Here is a 15,221-nt window from a genome sequence, read left to right on the forward strand (position 1 = left end):
GCTGGAGTGTTTACTACCAACTCCCTCTTTGTCATGGTTGAGGGCTGTTCCAGGAGTAGTAGGCATTTCATGCTTCCTCTTGGTGCAAGCCAAGCACGGCCCTTCAGCTGGAAGAAAGGCCTCAGGAAGAGCAGTTAGCAGCCTTCATGTAGAGGTGAGCGCTTGAGGCAGGGCCGGCTTCATGGGCATATCCCATGCACAGCTTGATTTACTACTCTGCTGGTACCCTCTTGAAATTCTTAGTAATTTTTTAACAAGACACATCACATTGTTGTTTTGCACTGGACTCTAAAAATTCTGTAGCCAGTCCTTGGCCTAAGGGGATAGGAGTGGGGTACCAATAATTTCTGCTGTAAAACTAATTTGTCATTCCTGTGAATTTTTAAACAAGGATCATTTTTGTGCCTGCTTCTAGTACTGTGCTTGACATAGAGGATACTATAAATGCTTGTTGTCAATGATTACATTTTGTTTTTTTCACAAATGAAAGTCTCACCTTGGGTGAGAACCCAAGGATCCTGATCTTGTGGCCTCCCTCCTAGTTCCTGATCCTCACTAGATTCCGCTCTTGATTCTGCCTTCCTTAGTGGCGTGGACATTGCAGTCTTTGAGCTGGAAAAGGACAGAGGCAGAATCCTGCGCATTCTCTCTTCTAGCTGGGTAAGGAATTTGGAATTCAGCTGTTCCCAAGGTATTTGATGGACAGGAAGAAATCTCAGTGGGAGGATTTTGTAGGCAGAAAGGTACAGGCAGGAAAAATGCTTGGGATTTGAGAGCTGTGCTAAAGGGGCTTGTGTTAGTTATCTCTTATTGTGTAACAAATTGCCCCAAACCTTAGTGTTGAAAACAATAAACATTTATTATCTTGTAGTTTCTCTGGATCAGGAATCTGTAAATGGCTTAGCTGAGTGGCCCTAAAAAGATGTCCCTGTGTTTTCTAAAAGTGTTTCCCAAATGCACATTTGGTTTGTTTTTGAAGAAAAAGAAGATGGCAGATGATCTCTTAATGACTTATTGAAAACCACAGGGGAATGGAAGGCACTACCCAGGTGGTAGAGTCAGATCTTCTGTTCTTTTGCATTTCTCCATCTCTCTCTGTTTTAATGGCTTTCCTTTGGCTGCTTCATTGAGTTTGAGTCTCCTTCTCTCGTTGCTGAGATCTCAGACCTTGTGATTTACTCTTAGAGGTACCGGCAAGACTGAGGTCAGATTTAGGATTAAGGAGTTTAGAACTGGAGAAGGGTTAGGTAGGGACCACAGGCTCATGGATTTATCTGTCATAGAGGTGTCAGGAACCTCCATCTCTCTGACTCTCAGACCTTTGTCTCCTCTGGGATCAACACAGTGTTGTCAGTGATCATCCCCTGATTCACTTTAGTGACTCCCTAAGGACTAGAATGTCCTCCCTCCCTGCCCTAGAATTCCACTGTTTAGGAACTGACCCAAAACTGATAGCCCCTAAAGCCACACTCCGCCCCCATAGAGCACCACAGAAAGATCCCCAAATGGAGATCCCAACCCTGAGGATGTGTAACTGCATGGATGAGATACTGGGAGGTAATCTCTACATGGAGGGCCTGGAATGCTGCCTTTTTTCTCTTTTTCTCTCATTTTCTTTTTTAGTCTCTCCATTTCTTAATTTTTTTTAAAGAGCACTTTCTTTGCTGTTTGCCATTGGTATCCAATGCTTAACTGCTTTGTTAGCTATGTCATTCCTCTCTTACTGCTCCTGTTCAATTAATTGCCAATTTCTGACATTTGTAAACATATCTTAGCTGTCTCCCCTCTCCATTTCCACTTCCACTGTCCTATTTCAAGTCTTGTCTAGATGGTGGCGACTGCCTCCCTACGTTTATCACAGCATTTGGTCTCACTCCCTTGCTCCACTCCCAGTCTTTCCTCTGTACTGCCTCCTCAGCGATATTTCTCATGTAAAACTTTGTAGCATTTCCCTACTCAGTCATCTCTAATGATTGCCTTTCACCTATTGGGTAAAATCTAAATCTCTTTGGAATGGCTTACAAGGCTCTTTATGATCTTCTCCAATATGCTGAGTTAAGTTTATGGATGAGAGACTTGTGAGGAAGAACAGACCAGTTATAAAGACATGAAGACACCGCACCTTTGCACGCTCAGCTATGGATGAGATTGCAGATGTGCTCCCATTACAAATGCAGGAAGAGAAAGTTTAAAACCAGCTTCCTACAGTCTGTCTTTTGGCTGGTGAAAGGAGCAAAGCTGGTCCTTCTGTTTTGTCAAACTGAGACAGCACCTTTTAGGGAAGCCCAGATCTTTGCAGCCTGCTCATGGGAAATTACTCTTTCTCTAGAGGTAGGCCATGGACCATTGAGGACTCTCCTTAAGCATGCACTCCCAAAATATTGAAGGAAGATTCGATTGGAAACAAACTTTTATTGAGGGACTATGTTAGGCGTTGTGCTGGGTCCCATGGATACAGGGTGAACAAGATGGACCTGGTTCCTTCCTTCAGGAAGCTGAGGTCATAGCTGGGAAGGCAGACAAATCACTCCAAAGTATTTCTCTAGAAAATACAGCCTTTTCCTCACCAACTCCAATCTTGATCATATCTCTTTGATATTGTTTTCATATTCTTTTTTTTCTTATGATTGTCAGTTTTTCCTCTGCTTCCTTCTTTTGCTTTCAGATCAGCATTAAAAGAAAAGCCTTTACTTGTCCCTGCTTGACCCATGTAGCAACCATCTTCTTTGGTTGGCTGCAGTGAGAGGTGGTCTTCATTTATCCTAGTTTCCTCAGTTTTCTTTGATTTCTGCAGTTGCACTTCCTCCCACCACTTAATTTCAGTCTCCCAGTGGGCCGCAGAAGCCTTTCTGTAGTCTTCTCTGTTGCACCTGACACCGTTCAGGCTACTTCCTCCTTTCTCCCAGAGTACTGTTGGTATAGTCCAGTCTGCTCAGTCTCACCCCTTCTCCCACACACACTTTACCATGAACTTCTAACAGAATCTTCCTCAACATTCCCCTCACACTCCCAAGATGAGCTGAATCAAACTTTGCAGTAAAAAGAAAGTTTTATTTGAGCATCATCTGCATTTCATTTGTACATTTTGCTCCTTAATCTTTCTGTTCTTTCTTTTTTTTAACCTCTCTGAAGCCATCCTTGGGCTTCCAGTGCCACACCCTACCCAGGCCTGCATTCCGTGGGCCATGTTCTAGTTCTGATCATCTCGACTTTCCCCTTTCCCCACTGAATCCTTCCAGTTACCCGAGTCTCATTCTGTGGGGCATATCTTCAGTGTAGAAGGCAAAGTGCATGGTAGCAAAACCCAGGGACACCTACCTGGGTGTCACCTTTTACTTTGCCGTTTCCTACCTGTGTGGTTTATGCTATGGGCTTCACCGCTCTGCACTGTAGCTCCTCATCTTTGACATGTTATTGGGAAGGTTAAATGGGGTAATATGTATAAAGTACCTAATAACTAGGAGGTTTCAGTCAGTGGTGGATAATTTTGAGATAATCTTGCTATAGTGTTAATTTCTTTCTAAGCCCAGGATATTTGCATTTTAGCAACAAATGAGTCTTAATTAACTTAAGGAAGTCAACCTATAGATATGGTGGAAATTTAGACCCCTATAGCCTAGTTCGGGAAGTTTCTTGAGAATGGAAGGATAATTAGTATTCCTTATTACTGTTCAGAAGAGCAAGTTGTTTTTTTTTCTCTACTTGCTCTGCCCATTTCTGCCTCCTGCCATTTTGGCAGGCTGTTTCTTCTTTACTTCAAAGTTATGCTTTCCTCTGTAACAGTCTAAAACTTTTTAAAGCCAAACCTGAGTTCAAGGCATTTCAACAAATATTTATTGAACATTTGCTGTGTTCAAGGAATATTGCTAGGTCCAGGGTGGGACTAGGGGGTAAAAATGGTTTCTGTGCTGAAGGAACTTGTGATTTGGTAACTATTAAAAGATAGGCTTAGGGGCCTACCCAGTGGCGCAGCGGTTAAGTTTGCACATTCCACTTCTCAGCAGCCCGGGGTTCACCGGTTCAGATCCCAGGTGCGGACATGGCACCGCTTGGCAAGCCATGCTGTGGTAGGCATCCCACGTATAAAAAGTAGAGGAAGATGGGCATGGGTGTTAGCTCAGGGCCAGTCTTCTTCAGCAAAAAGAGGAAGATTGGCAGCGGATGTTAGCTCAGGGCTAATCTTCCTCAAAAAAAAAAAAATTAAAAAAAAAAAGAGGCTTGCAGATAAATATTGTGGTCGTTGCTGAAAGAAATACTGAATCTGTGAAGGACTCAGGAAGGGAACTCTGTTTTCTAGGAGACTCAGCAAGATTTCAAAAAGGAAGCCATTTGAATTGAGTGTGGAAAAATGTAAAGTACCACAGTGTAGGTATTTTAATTAGGAAGAGATTTAATTCAGGGAATTAGGTTCTTATCCAAAAAAAGTTGGAATGGCTGAAAGAGCAGGTTCTTTATGCCTCCTGGCATGACTCCAGGAGTAATGCAGAAGCAGCCCAGTAAGGCACCTACTGGAGTCACCACTGGAGCTGTGCTTTCTTATCTCTAGAACCCACTGCCACACGCAGCAGCCCCTGGACACCAGGCGACCAGGGAAGAGAGAGACAGGGCTAGTAGCCCACTACCCTGACATGATACCCAGTATATCAATCAGGATACAGTTGGGAAAAAGAGCCCATGCTAGGGGAACTAGTTATAAAAATCTTGCAAAAGCTAAAAGCAAAACAGGTTGGTTACACTGAATTATGTAGGCAGGAATGACTCAGGGGGGCAGGCCCTAACTCCTTGAGCTGTTGTCTCTGGACAGATCTGTGCATTACAGCACAACCTTTGGTCCTTTCTCCATGTACCTATTCTTAATTGACTCTAGTGAAGTAACCTAAGGGAAGGAGGGACATCCACTTCTGGAGTGATCATTTGCGTCTTTGAAAATCTCATTTCTAGCCACAAGATATGAACCATATGTCTCCAGTAGTCAGTGGGTATCAAGGAAAGAAGGATCTGCCACAGTAGGAGACCAGAAGACAGACAGCTGGCAACAATTAGCCACAGTATTATATTGTAGACAGAAGGAACAGCAAGAGCTCTATGCTGTATCGAGTTCAATTTTATGTTCTCAGGGTAGGCTTTTTGATTCCAAGACAAAACTTTTTGCAAAATAGAAAGAAGCCAAAGTTCATCTTTGCAGTTCTTTCAGGAGAAAACTTAAATGCAAATCATTTTCTAAGTTAAAAAAAAAAAAAGAGTAATGAAGCAATATGGATATTATCTAAAATAATTAAAAAATCCAAAACTGGGGAGCAACTTTGAAAAATGATCTGTCTAGCCCTCTGGGGAATGTCTATCCAGTATTCTTTTCCTAAAATATTTTGAGGATGGAAACTCCAGGATCTCCCATGATTTCCCTTCCTAATATTTTGTCACCCACATGTGTTACGTTTCTTTTTTCTTAATAGCTTCTTCTACACATAGAACACTAAGGCTCAGCACTTCCAAGAGCAGGGCTCGTAGAGACTAGATATCAGGATAGAATTCCATGTTGAGAAACTGAGGATATGCATGCCAGAGCAGTAATCTCTCCTCCATGGGGACCTAGCTGACTAGAGTTGAGAGAGTGAGCCTACTACATAGAGAATAAAGGAGGGTTAAGACTGTGTTTATTCCTGGCATTTTTGCTCTCTCAGGCCCAGGTAAAGATTGGAGTCCTTGGGTCCTAGGTCCTCAAAGCATGGTCAGAGGACCAGTAGCATCAGCTTCATCTAGGAGTTCGTTAGAAAGCAGAGTCTCAGGGCCAGCACTAGACTTAGAGGATCAGCATCTGAATTTTAGCAAGTCCCCAGAGAAGTTGCTAATATATTAAAATTTCAGAAGTACTGCTCTTGGACCATCTTTCTCAGTGTGATCCAAAAATACCTGGAGCTCTTCTTAAAAAGCAAATTCTCAGGCTCTGCCCCAGACTACTGCATCTGGTTCCCTGCAGGATGCTGCATTTTCAGCAAGCACCCTAGGTTCTTGTGCACACTAACGTTTGAGGACCACTCCTTTAGACGGTGGGAAATCTGAGCAGAGGAGGGCTGTGGGCTAGAATTGGAATGGTGATGTTTAGGAACGGGAACACACATGCCTCGACTTCTACTGGGATCAGTGGAGCCAATCCAGTTGATACGTGGAGAATGCAGATCTCTTGCCATCCTCAAGAATCTGTGGCAGGAAGGCTGTCCTCAAGAATCTTGCTGTCCTCATGGATATGATGGCAGGAAGGCTGTCACATCTGTCCCTTCACTGATGGCCAATTGATGATGGGAATCACTGACCCTGGCGATTAACCCATTTCTGGGCAAGTTCTTGTGAGAGGCCATGGGAAAGCAATGTCCATCTTAGGGATACAGGGTCAGCTGTGCCCTTGGATCATAGAGGCCAAAAGATGGGACTAATTTCCCTGTAAAAGAGTCCTGAAAAGTAAAAGTGGTGGTCTCTTTATCTGCATTAGTAGAGGTCACCTGCTCCTTCCTGAAATCTAAGGTCACTCCTATTATCTGGGAATTTTCGCTCAGGGTTGGTTTGGTCTCTGGGTTTGTGAGAGCCTAGAACTGTCTCCTAGTGACCCTCACAGCCTAGACTCCCTCCTTCTGGCAGAGGGAGAGCCTTCCTTTTTTTTTTTCTCACTGATCCTCGAGCCACCCCTAGGATGCAATCTCCCCAGTATAACGGTGCCACCATCCAGCAGTGTGTCCTAGAGGAGTAGCCCTCCTGGCCCAGCACATGGGGTTGGTGTTGAATCCCTTGGCATGAGCTCTCATTGTCACATGTTTCCCATCTTCGGAGATCCAGAGCTTTGACTGAGCAGTGTCCCAGTCCAGGACCACTTCCACTGCTAGAGAAAGAGACTGAGGGTCAGAGTTCCACTGGGTGGAAATAGGAGACAGAACCTACCCCTGGCTAGACTTGGAGCAAATTGCTTTAGCAAGTTGTTCCTGTTTCCTCCTCCACAAGAAAGGAGAAGTCATTATTATTAATGAATACTATTAAACAGCTTAAATTTACATAGTAGCTAACAATGTGCAAAAACACATTTAAGGCTCACAGGACTCTGGGAGATAAAGAAGAAACGTGTTACTTCTCTTTTACAGGAGAGCAGTGTGTCTCAGAAAGGTAAGGTGGTTTGTGTCCTGTCGCTTGGCTACCTCAGATAGAAGAGCAGCTCTAATATGAACACTGGAGGCTGACCTTACTTTTCCTATTTCCTTCATTCTCCACATGAGGAAAGAGGACTTTCTAGATATCTCTATCCTTTAATTTCCATCACTCACTTTCTGTGGCTACTGTAGCAGAAGCCATTTCTGACTGATGTGTTTGCTTCAACCTGCGGTTCACAAAAATGCTGCTTATCCTTTGGTTTCTCTCTGGGTTAATGGCTTTGGCTCCTAAAAGAAATAGAAAATCATTTCTTTTGTTTTTTATTGTTTCCTCCACCAGAGAATCTCAAACTTTTCCCACTATGCTATTTTAAGCACAATTGCTCCCCCAACACAGACTTTTGAAAGTCATGATTTCATTCACAAATATTTATTGATCTTGTAGAGAAGTCACCAGGAAGGAAATAGAGTTGTCTGCGTTAACTGTGAACCCTAAACAGGTCTCTTAGCTGTATGCATACAGGCCTGACCCTGGATTGCTTTCACCAGCCTTGCTGCTTCTGTTCATGAGGTGATCTGTCCTGAAATTCACCCCCATTGTTATGAGAAAAATTTATTTATCACTTGCAGTGCCCAGCACTCCTGAAACTTAGGGTATGCTTTTGATATCTAACATTAGTTCCTCATTTTCCCTCTATATTAGTAACATTTTTGTGAAATGACTTGAACTGTTTGTAGAGAAAACAAAAGCCTTCTGCTGTTGGCTCCCACCTTTCAGAATGATATTGTCATTCATAGCTTTAAGGAGAAGAAGATGACTCTCTAGCCTTCCTGGGGTCATCAGGCTTTGTCCTTCCTCATGGCAGAATGAAAAGTGCACTGGACTAGGACTCAGGAGTCTTGGCTTTATATTGACATTCTGCCACTTACTGACCTTAGTAGTCTTTAGAAATTAATTTATCCTCATCCATAAACTTTAGTTGATGTTTAATGTCTTTACTAGCTCTAAATCCTAACATTTTCTGGCAGTAATGACTTTCTGTAGCTTCACCTTCCTTATTTGGTGTTATTTTCTCAGAAGCGAACAGAGAAGGAAGCTGTCAGGTGTGTCATGCACACACCCTGCAGCGGGATGGTCAGCAGTTCCAATGTCTAGTCATGTGGCTGCAGTAAAATGACCAGTGCCCACAGTCGGCTTCTAGAGGTAGAAGAAACTTCCATAAAGTGGGCAGGAGGAGAAGGTGCTGAAGAGCTTCCCAGTCTCTTTTATTCAGAGTGGGAAGGAAAAGGCACCTCTTCATTTTATGATACTAGGTGTAAACTCTCTCTTTAGCTGCCACAACAGGCTTCACCTTGGGCTGTCCTGGGTGCTTTATCCTGGTGTGTAAATTGTTCCCAGAGTTCCCTGGTGTTGCTCCAAGTCAACTGACGTGGCCTCTGGAAGAAGAAATGGAGGATTGGTCACCATAGAGCGACAGTTCACTTAAAACAGGGAGAAGAGGCAGAAAATCTTGCCCTGAACTGACCCTGCTGTTAGGTGAACCCATTAAGGGCAACCTCCTGCCCAGTAGGCTCATAAAGTCGACTGATTTTTGTTGTAGCTGTTAGATCACTTTGAAAAGCTGTAGAGTGTGGTGCAGCAGAGAGCACAATCTTTCAAATGAAGAAAAACTGGGTTTGAATCCTGACTCTTCCTCCTGATTGTGCAATGTTGAATGAATCACATAATTTCTCCAAGCTCAGTTTTATCATAAGTAAAATGAAGGATAATAAGCAATGTGAGTATATTGAGAAAAATGAAAGCACTGAGCACAATGCCAGCATCCAAGAGGTGCTCAGTAGCTTCTTGATCATGACACCAATTTACTGACTTCAAAGAATGTATTTGTGAGTTTGATTCCTGGTCTAAAAAACTTTGTTTTCCTTCACCAAATACCCATGCTGTTAAAAAAAATACACCTGTAATCTAACATTCCATTAGAAATTCTTCACTCTTATCAGGTAGAAATGAGAGCAAGAGTCTAACAGCAAATACCCTTCTGACCTTTGAAATGCTTCAGACTCTCGCAGGACATCTGTCTTAGTTGTGATTTCAAAGACTCTTTCCAGGGGCTGGAGACATGGCAATGGGGATTGGAAACTGTACCCTCTTCCACCGGAGGGAAGGAAAGCACAGTAACTAGATGACCCCTAGATCCTCGCTCAGAGTCAGAGGATCCTCAGGCCTGAGAGATCATCACTGTTGCCATCTGTGAGGGGGCCTTTGATAAATAGCTTTCTCTTTTCTAACAAGTTGAGAAATGAATAAGGCAGATGGAAGATCCAATTATCATTTCTAACACAAATAACATCAAAGTTGATGGACATAGCTTAGTGCAAGAGGCAAATGTCTTCTTACTACTGAAACCCAGAATCAATTTCATCCACCCACTCCATCATGGCAGCACTGGCCCAGGACTGTCCTCCCTGGACAGGATGTTCCATAACTTCCAGCAGGAAGGAGCAGAGAGGAATCAGGCTTTGTTGCAGGCTTTTTCCCAAGAAGAATAAAGGACATGCTGAGCTAGTTTCTCCCAGTTTGCTAGTTATATAAGGCGCTCCACCTTCTCTGGGTTCCAGAGTAAAGGATGGAGAGAGGCTATAAGTGGTCTGAGGAAAAGTCCTTCCTCATGGAAACCGTGGAGATGGAAAAGGGTTTTCCTCTAACAGTCGTGCAGTCATGTCTGCCTCCATGTCTCCATGTAGAACAGCCTTTGACGAAATCAGGTATTGGGGTACTGTGTGCCAACAGTAACACTTGGGGAAAGGGTGATTTTGATTTGATTGTACTGGGGACTTGTTTGTTGGATGGACAGGGGAATCTTACCTTCTGTCTGATTTTTTCATATCCTATAGGAAAAAAAAACCTCAAAAACACAGAGCTCACTTCCCTACCCCGTGCCCTTTTTGATTGTGAAAGTGACCAGTTACAAAGGCTGGTCTAGTTCCTGCTCAAACCATTATTGTAATCCTATCACCTCCACATCCCATGTTAAAACTTTACAGACCATCAAGAGCATATGCTATAAAAAAAGTACTACTAAATATTGAAGAGTTTTCTTTGAAGAATATGTTTGGAATATAGATGAGCCCTTTGTGTCCTTACCTTAAGGCTCTTCATTCCTGAGTGAGAACTCTGCTTCACCGTACTTCTCAGTCTGTCAAGAGAGGTCAGTTCTTGGATACTTTGGTGACATATTCATCTTTTCTATTGGTGAGCTCCTTCTCCGCTGCCTCCATTTGGGCATCAAGAGGTGCTCCTGAGCTTTGAAGAGCTCTCAAGTCTGTTTATATTCAGACACAACCTGCTGCTTCTTGGTTTGCATCTGGTTCTTTTTTAAAAATTTTTTTTTGAGGAAGATTAGTCCTGAGCTAACTGCTGCCAATCCTCCTCTTTTTGCTGAGGAAGCCTGGCCCTGAGCTAACATCCATGCCCATCTTCTTCTACTTTATATGTGGGACGCCTACCACAGCATGGCTTGCCAGGTAGTGCCATGTCTACACCTGAGATCCGAACTGGCGAAACCTGGGCTGCTGAAGCGGAACGTGTGAACTTAACCATTGTGCCACTGGGCCGGCCCCTGCATCTGGTTCTAGAGAAGAAAAAGAGAATTAATGATCTGATCCTGGAGACACAATGGACATAACCCATCAAGAAATACCAATAACTTGTTGGTTTGACCTTGATGGAATTGTGTATTTGTTTCTTAGAATCTAACAAGTTGTAAGTAAGTGTGTAGAAATTTTGCATACAAAAAGAGAACTGGACTCCAAGGACTGGTTCTGCACCATTCAGAGTCCTAGCCTTATCATGGAACACTGTTTGCTTCCTTAGGTCTCAGTTTTTTTCCAAAGTCTAGAAAGCATAAGCTGATCCTTCTGGGGTAGTAGTTATGTGAGTGGGAAATTTAGGAGATGGAAATTGAAATAATGGAAATTCACTGAAAGTGGGATTCAGGGGTCAAAAGTGGGAGCTAAGGAAACTTGTTTCTTCTTGGATCTTTTGTTGTTCTCTTGATCCAGAGGCTGTGACTTCATTTTTCTACCCAAGTACATGATGTTGGGTCTCGCATATTCTCCTTTGAATGAGACCTTATCTCCTTCTCCCTTTCCCTCTCCCTATCCTTCCTGGACTCAGGCTAGAAGAGGTTAGTGGCATCTTCTTGAAAATTAACCTGAATCTCTTAGCTGGGAAACTCTAATAGAAAGAAGGCATAATTCACCCACCATTAAAACCTGTATGCCTCTTCTCCCATCTGCTGCTGCTTCTTGATCTCTTCCCTGTCTTTCTTCAGACTCACTAAGTGGCTCTGGATTTGATCCTATGAAAATAGCACCATCATATTCTTCATGAATCAACACTTTTGATCTCAACATCTCCCTATTTCCAAGGATTCACAACATTCCAAGCTAGGTTAATGATGGATCCACAAGTAAATCCGTGGGGATCCAAAAGGGCTTATGGAGAAAGTGAGATAGAAATGGGAAGTGGGAGTGAATTAGGATGTGAGCGGGCATAAGGTGAAGGTTATATAAAATTAGAGTACACAGGTATGAACCTAGAAGTGACTATGATTATAGTTTGTACCTAAAATGCGTCTGAAAAAATTGAACCAATAGAGAGAAAAGAGGAAATTAGAGTTGGAGAGTCATAGTTGCATTTGAGTCCTGGTTCTAGTTATACCTGAGGTTCAACTGCATCCCTGCTTTTCTTTTAGTTTGTTGAATAGGATGGTGAATCTCTATTTTGACAAGCTTGAGTTAGATTTTGCCATTTTCAGCCAAAAAACAGGAGCTGATTAACATTCCCAGATTTCACTTTTGTAGAAATCATACAGTGTTTTTATTTGCCCAGATAGTATAGCCCAACTCAGACCAAAGCTCTATCTATCCAGGGCTTGGTTGCCATTTTCAATATTGTGTCCAATAATATTTCCTTCACGTCCAGAAATCTCCTGGGGATTCCAGAGGGTATGTGTAATCTTATAGTAACACTGATGTTTCTATGTTGTGCAGGTAGTCAGGCCTTCTAATGCCTGAGAATTTTAAAGTGAAGTAGTATGCATTTGAAAGTAATTTTTACCAATATAATCCAGGATTGAAAGCTATTGTTTCATTAAGAATTGTGTTTAGAATACAGTAGTTAATTTTTCTGTAATAGTGCTAAAGCCAATAATAAAGAAAGCCACCAAAGGTTTGTTCCAAATTTAGACTAGACAGTAAAGGGTTTACCCCCCTCTTAAGACATAGCATCTTCTCCATCTGCAGCACTGGCATTTGTGCTCAATGAAATCTTTGCAAACCACACACGGGAAGTGCTGGTCCTCCTGGCAATAGAAAAAGGCCCTTTCCCTGTGCTGTCCACAGAACCCGATTTCCTTTGCTGGATTCTCACTCCTGGGCTCCAGTGTTAAGAGGATGGAGAACAAACTGGCTAAAATCCATTGGGCCTGATGTCTGCCTCTTGAAGTGGATTCTTGCAGAATGGACAGCACATGGCTCCCTTGGATCTGAGAGTGACACAGCACTCAGTGATGCAGGCCTGGCAGAAGCTGCAGTCACAGAAGATGCTCACAGGGTCCTTCAGGTGCTCTAGGCAGACACTGCAGGTCACCTCTTCCAGGAGGTTCCCAATAGTTGGCCTGTCACCATGACTGCTGTTCAAGGTATGCTCAGCAATTCCTTCTTAACTAACTTTGTGACCGAAGGAGCATCAGGTTAGGAATGTGCAAAAGAATGAGATGGGAAGAGGAGTTGCTTAGGATGGAGGGGGATAAATATGCTACTAATGCAGGGCCCTAACTGGTCCCTGCAGATCCAATCTCACCCTCTCCAATGTGTTTTCCACACTGCGCCAGAGTAGCCTTTTTCAAAATGGGACTCTCCTCTTGGCTTTTCTATTTAGCATGCCAGCAGGGCGGCTCACAGGACCTGGCTTCTATCGTCACCTTCCCTGCTCTCTCTCATCTGTTTCTCTCCAGCTGTGAGAATAAACATTGTTTGAGCATCAACTATGTGCCAGACACTGTTCTGAGCACTTGACATGTATCAACTCAACTGATCCTCACCACATTCCTAAAACATCACCCATTTCACAGGTGAGGAAACTAAAGTGTACAGCGGGTAAGTAACGTGTCTGGGGTCACACAGCTAAGTGGGTGGTGGAGGAAATACTAGAATCTAGGTGGTCCAGGTCAAGGTCTACACTCCTCAGTGCCGTGGTGCAGTGGCCTCCAACTTCCCTGGACTTGGTCGGTCCTGTGAACCTGCCACACTGTCGAACATCCAGGACTTCTCCCCAGCTGTTTCCCTCTCTATAAACCACGCCTCCCCTGTCAACTCCCGTTGTTCCTCAGGGCTTGGTTCAAATGTCACCTCCTGAGCTGCTCCCAGTCTAGGGTGGGCATCCTAGCTCTGTATTCCAAATGCCTGTGTTTCCAGCTCGACTCTTTAGTATGTAAAGCCACAGAGCACATTTGACTTCTTCTTTGTTGCATCCCCAGTGCCTGGAAGATATCAAACCCAAAATAAATATTACATGAGTTGATTAATTAATACAGTTGCCCAAAAAGTAATTTGAGAGGACTTCTTTTTTCTGATAATGGTGATCTAGGACATTTACACCAACCTTCCTACTGAAAACAGCCATTTGTTTGTTTATTTATTTATTTATTTGAGGAAGATTAGCCCTCAGCTAACATCTGCCAATCCTCCTCTTTTTGCTGAGGAAGACTGGCCCTGAGCAAACATCCGTGTCCATCTTCCTCTACTTTATATGTGGGACGCCTACCACAGCATGGCTTGCCAAGTGGCGCCTTGTCCGCATCCAGGATCTGAACCAGCAAACCCCGGGCCGCCGAAGTGGAACATGCAAACTTAACCACTGCACCATCAGGCTGGCCCCAAAACAGCCATTTATTTTGATACAACATACTTTGCTTATGACTATAGAGATTTCAGATGTTACAAGGGCTATTGTGTGAAGAATTGTACTTATTCTGTTTGACTGTAAACATCAGAAATTGTTCATTCTGTAGAAGCTTCAGGGAGACAGAATTTGGCTCATTGTGAGGATTTCCTTTTGTTGCTTGACTTCACAATGCAACATCATTATAGCAGCAGCAACAACAAAAGAACTTTAAATGAAAAAACAACTCCCCACTGCTTTACACAATAATTGTACTTATTTCTCTGCACTTTTCTAGTGTTACCAGGATGCCTTTGGGAGCTAATATGGGAAACCATATCAGTTAACAGTGCTTGAAGGCCTGCTAGTGTCATGAGCCTTCTGCCACCCCCAGGACCTTCATGTGATATAATAAGAAAAGAGTTGGTTGCTTTGGATGGTTGGAGGGAAAACTGAGGTGAAAAGTCTATTTGAGTAAGAGAAAAATGAATGGACATCATTTTGTCTCCTTTCTCAAGCCCACTGAGCAATATTAATTGTTCCCTCCCCTCCACTTTTTTCCTGTCTCCTCAGGTATGAGGTATAGATATGTGATTGAGATGCAAGTCAGTCCTGTCTGCCTTTTCCCCTCCAAAAATCTGTAGCAAGAGAATTCATCCTGAACACAACACATGGTGAATAAGGGAGGGAGGAAGGGTGGCAGGGACAGTCTGGGTTTTGCCTGAGATCCTCTACCTGCTGCAACATGGAGTGGTTAACCTGGGAGAGATGGGAGAACCCCAGAAAAGAGAAAGGAAACAATAGTTTTACCCACTCTAATATGAAACTTTCCCATAAGGAGCTGAAATAGACACCGTTCCGTTACATCCCTCCCTTCCTGGAGTTGTAGACAAAAGTTCAGCTAAGTAATTGATATTGAACCTGCATTAACCCTGACCCTCCTCCAGGTCCCCTGCTATGATGGTGCAGCATCTCAATCCCTGATGCTTCCCTCACTCTCCCCACTAACGTCCTCCTTCATGCACATCACCTTTGGTGTTGTGGATTGAGAAAATATTGGGAGAAAGAACAAGAGGTGATGTGGACTATCATAATGCAAAGAAAAATGCAAAGCAAAAGCAAACAAAACAAAAATTTAAACA

At 43.2% G+C, this 15,221-nt stretch overlaps 1 long non-coding RNA gene across 3 annotated transcripts in view; it reads left to right on the top strand.

Moving 5' to 3' along the window:
• Nucleotides 1-478: 478 nt before the first annotated feature.
• LOC139045982 (uncharacterized) overlaps nucleotides 479-15,221 on the top strand; it is a 33,446-nt gene continuing 18,703 nt past the window's right edge. The window contains exons 1-3 of one of the 3 annotated variants that reach the window (XR_011505540.1): nucleotides 479-660; nucleotides 12,540-14,536; nucleotides 14,653-14,753. This is a non-coding gene — a long non-coding RNA (uncharacterized lncRNA). Of the gene's footprint in view, nucleotides 661-10,161; nucleotides 10,901-12,539; nucleotides 14,537-14,652; nucleotides 14,754-15,221 lie in introns of those variants that run through there. The other 2 variants (XR_011505539.1, XR_011505538.1) reach the window with 2 other exon arrangements.

The sequence above is a fragment of the Equus asinus genome, chromosome 8 (genome assembly GCF_041296235.1).
Source record: "Equus asinus isolate D_3611 breed Donkey chromosome 8, EquAss-T2T_v2, whole genome shotgun sequence".
Lineage (NCBI taxonomy): Eukaryota > Metazoa > Chordata > Mammalia > Perissodactyla > Equidae > Equus > Equus asinus.